Source organism: Sinocyclocheilus rhinocerous, unplaced genomic scaffold, assembly GCF_001515625.1.
Source record: "Sinocyclocheilus rhinocerous isolate Xijiao unplaced genomic scaffold, SAMN03320098_v1.1 scaffold615, whole genome shotgun sequence".
NCBI lineage: Eukaryota > Metazoa > Chordata > Actinopteri > Cypriniformes > Cyprinidae > Sinocyclocheilus > Sinocyclocheilus rhinocerous.
The window spans coordinates 1,108,076-1,112,893 of record NW_015631049.1 but is presented as its reverse complement, the minus strand read 5'-3'; positions in this window follow the sequence as shown (position 1 = coordinate 1,112,893).

Here is a 4,818-nt window from a genome sequence, read left to right as displayed (position 1 = left end):
ACGTGACAAAGATTAACCCAGTAACCTTGTTTTGGTAAGCCTTTTTCTGCAAGCATCTGAAAAAAAGAGCGCGTCTGATTTCGCTCCCCTAGTGACGTTGCAAAGGGATCTCATTATAATATTACCAACCCATCATCTGTAAGTTTCCACCCATGGCGCTGTCATTTAGATTTCGCAAGCGACAACGGTGTACCAGCTCTAATGCCATGGTGAAAGTTCGAGCAAAACATGCTAACTGTTCTGTCTTTGGCTGCACTGACGAGCACAGGACACTGTTTAGAGTCCCAGCCTCAGAGGAGACAACAGAGCAGAGGATTCAGGGCCCCCCCCCTCACTTGGACTATCCTGCCCCCTCACTCAAGATGAGTGTAAAAATAGATTTTATGAAATATAATGGTTTATTTAAAAAAATAAAATAAATACAGTTGCCAAATGCATAGGCTTTCTAGCATTAATATGATGCTACTGTGGCGGGACAGTAAGGCAGAGAAATAAATCGAGGAAAAGACCGCAACCTTGACCTAAAATTTGCAATAATAGCCCACTACGCCACCTAGGGACTTCCACCCCAGGATACAAACCACTCAACCATACAGGTTCAGTCTACCCAAATGATTGAGATGTTTCTGCCAGTTAAAACCAATGTTTTATTACATCAAAAAGAATTTTCTGTTTAAAAACAAGGAAGTCACAATTCACAGGGGGACATGTTCGATACAGATGCCTTTTAAATACCCATAAAGAAAAAAAAGGATACCAATTAAAGTATATTATGCTAACTGGGGGCAGAAAAAAAAAAAAAAAATTGAAAGCACCACCTGGGTCGCTGAGAGCACTTACAAGGAGAAAATCCTAAACCCCCCGACAGACAAGCCCTCACACTCTAGTGCTCTCCACTGCAACCACACGAATGAAAAACAAATGTGTTCCACACTGCACCCTAAAGAAAATGGTGTATCTCTCTAGGTCCCCAAAGGGAGAACTCTCAGCACTGACAAAGAAATACAAAAACAAATATACAATTACACAATAAGAAAAATAGGAAAGAAAACTACAGATATATGCAAAACATTAGGGTACGTGACTAATCATCCCCGTAAATCACTGACAGTATAATCACATCAGCCGTCTTGATCACTATTACCCAAAAAGTTAGGAAAAGAAAACGACTAAATAAACCCTTTAATATTCCCAAAACCATCAAACAAACAACTGACACAAAGAAAGAAGAAAGAAAATCAAATAAAGACAATGAGGGCAATAAACACACCAGAAACCGTAGAGGCAAAACAGCAGCACAGTCTGGGTCCGTACGTCCTGTCAAATATTGACCCACTCCACGGCTCCACGCTGGACATAAGCCGACATGCACTTCCCCTCAACCTGCACACAGACACTAACGTCCATGAAACTTAAGATGAACCAGTAGGCCACGAAATTCAGTTCCATGGTCTAAAAAACAAGGAAGCAGTAGGCACAATCATCTGGGAATTCATAGCCCCTCTCTCCCTCCCCCGCACTGCCCTAGGTAAATTATAAAGATTGGAATGTCGTCCCGCGGTGGCCCGGATGGTCCTTCTCAGTCCACTATCCCCTTCTGGAGGGGGGTAAGACGCTGGGGTCACAGCTTGCTCTGGCCTGCTGGCACCACCATCAACATCATTTGATTGACTTGGGAACAGGACTGGGGCAAGGGTAGATGTCTCAGGGACAGAGGGCATAGGTGTCGATCCAGCTTGAACAACGAAAGGCCCGGACACCAGGACCCAATCATCCTCCCTCTCTTCCTACCCACTCTTCTGAAGTGGCCCAGCCTCCTCTTGACTCTTGGCACTTCGTCCTCTCTCCAGGCTCTGAGTGGCAATATAATGCTTCAGCAAAGTGCGATGTACATGCTTAATCTTACTCTTACAATTGTGTACACTGATCCTCTTTCGGTAGGAGCTTTTAACACCTGATATCAAATAAAACTCCAGCAGTCTTGTATCTTGTTACGTCCTCGCACGGACTGCTTCCGCAGCAACACTATTTGCCCCTCCTTCAGGGGGACCTCCCGAACTCGGCCATCATTTTTTTTCCTCTGAGCATCGGCCGCCGCTTTCATTCTGTGTCTTGCGCTTTCAAATGCCATCTGAAGTCGTACTTGATGCTCCACGACCCAGTCATGCACACCGCCGACCACTGGGTCTTCCACCCTACCCAGCAAAAAGTTGACCGGCAGCTTCGGATCTTGACCAAACATGAGATAATAAGGGGACTCACCCGTGGACTGATGGGGGGTCGTATTGTAACAAAACAACAACTGGGGGAGGCAAGTGGTCCAATCCCTCTTCCTCGTTGCAGGCAGTGTTCGCAGAAGGTTGTGCAGAGTACGGTTAAACCGTTCACACTGCCCATTGCCAGCAGGATGATATGGAGTAGTTCGTGACTTGACCACGCCATATAGGCCACACAATTGCTGAATCAGAGAGCTCTCGAAACTTCGTCCCTGGTCCGAGTGCAGCTGACTTGGTACTCCGAATTTATAGAACCACTCCGTAACCAGAACTTGAGCCACTGTAGAGGCACGTTGATCCCGGGTAGGGATGGCCTGGGTGAATTTCGAGAACACATCAGTCATGATAAGAACATTTTCCATACCATTCTGAGCTGGCTCAAGGAGGGTAAAGTTCATAGCCAATATCTCATTTGGCCGTGATGCAAGGAGATGATTCATAAAGGTACGCACCACTGGCTGAGAATTTTTAGACACCTGGCATCTGTCATACTCTTGGCACCAGTGCTCCACCTCAGATGACATGCCGGGCCAGTAACACCGTCTGCGGACCAGCTGTAGTGTTCGCTCCATGCCCTGGTGCCCATGCCCCTGATGCAGCTGAGTGAGCACTTCTCTTTTCAATGACACGGGGAGAACCAACTGCAGAACCTCCTCGCCCCCATCAGGACGTAGAATGCGACGATAGAGCACCCCCTCCTGCTCCACAAGACGGTCCCACTGTCGCAGTAATGATAACACTGGCCTTGCAAGCGTCCGCCTCTCCTCAGGGGTCGGATGACATTGGTTCTTCCAGAAAGCTAACACCTCCTTGATCACAGGATCCTCCGCCTGCAGGGCACACAAATTAGCAGGGGCATAACAGGGCAAGACAGAAATAGCTGCTTGCATTACCTGCGAGGCTGGCTCCAAAGAAACTTGGGGCAAGGACAATGGCTCTTGGCAGCTCTCCATTCCCTCTTCCGTAGGCCCCACATACTGTCGCGAAAGGCCGTCTGCATTTTGGTTAACCTTGCCAGACCTGTACTTGATAACATAATCAAACGCAGCCAGTTGTGCGACCCACCGCTGCTCGGTAGCACCCAATTTCGCGGTGGCAAGGTGGCTTAAAGGGTTGTTATCAGTGTACACAAGGCACTTCTGGCCCAACAAGTATTCTTGAAATTTTTCGGTCATTGCCCATTTCAGGGTCAGAAACTCCAAATTCATCGAGCTGTAATTCGTCATATTATGCTCGGCAGGCCGCAAGCTTTGGCTGGCATAGGCAACAGGTCTTACCTTGCCCTCTTGCTCCTGCGACAGAACAGCCCCCAGCCCTTGATGGCTAGCATCCACTTCTAAAATGAAGGGTAGGGAAAAATTTGCATAGGCCAAAACTGGTGCAGTACTAAGCTTCCTTTTGAGATTTTCAAAGCTGTTCTCGCACTCCTCAGTCCATACTGTGGGGAGGCTCTTTCCAGACACCTTCCTCTTCTTTGAGCCCACCAGTTCAGCCACCAGCCGATGCAGCGGGGCTGCCAGTGCCGTAAAACCCTCCACAAATCATCGATAATAACTTGCGAAGCCAAGGAAAGACCTTAGCTCAGAGACATGTGCAGGCCTTCTCCATTCTGCCACAGCCTGGATTTTCTCCGGATCAGTTGAAACACCCGCCTTTGATATCACATGCCTCAAATAACGTACCTCCTGTTTGAAGAATGAACACTTTTCCAACTTGGCTTTGAGGCCTTCTTGTTTCAGCTGTGCCAGCACAATCTCCAGCCGCTCTAGATGTTCTGCAACAGAGGGAGAAAACACGATGACATCGTCCAAGTACAATAACAGAGACTGTCAATGCTGGACCCCGAAGATCCTCTCCATTAGCCTTTGAAATGTACTTGGCGCGTTGCACAGGCTGAAGGCCATACGATTCCACTCGAAAAGGCCAAATGGGGTACAAAATGCCGTTTTTGGTTTATCCTTTTCAGTGATTGGAACCTGATTGTACCCGCTTGCCAAGTCCATTGTTGTGAACCATTGGGCACCAGAGAGAGCGTCAAGAGACTCTTCGATTCTTGGTAGGGGTAAAGCATCTTTCCTCGTCTTCCCATTCAACTGACGGCAGTCCACACACAAACTGAGGCTGCCATCCTTCTTCTTTACTAACATAATAGGGGAGGCATAGGGGCTACTACTTTCCCCTATAATTTGTGCCTCTAACAACTGATTAATGTGGGCCTTAAACTTAAACTCCGCGGACCCGGATACGGGTCCAAAATCACGGTAAAAATGTTTATGCTTCATTTACATAGCCTTCCTTATATGGTTTCATAGGACTCATAAAGCAGTAAAATTAAGCTTAGAAATGTATTCGTCCCACACACGAATTTCCGCCTAACGATTGCGAATAATTTTTTCGAAGAATGTGTATTTTATATATTTTTCACAAAACAGTCATATATCACAAGAAAGCTCTCATTCTCAGGAATTTGACTATGTAGATTATTTCATTGTGTGACAATCACAGAGCGAATGATCTTCAATAGAATCGCGATGTGAAATTT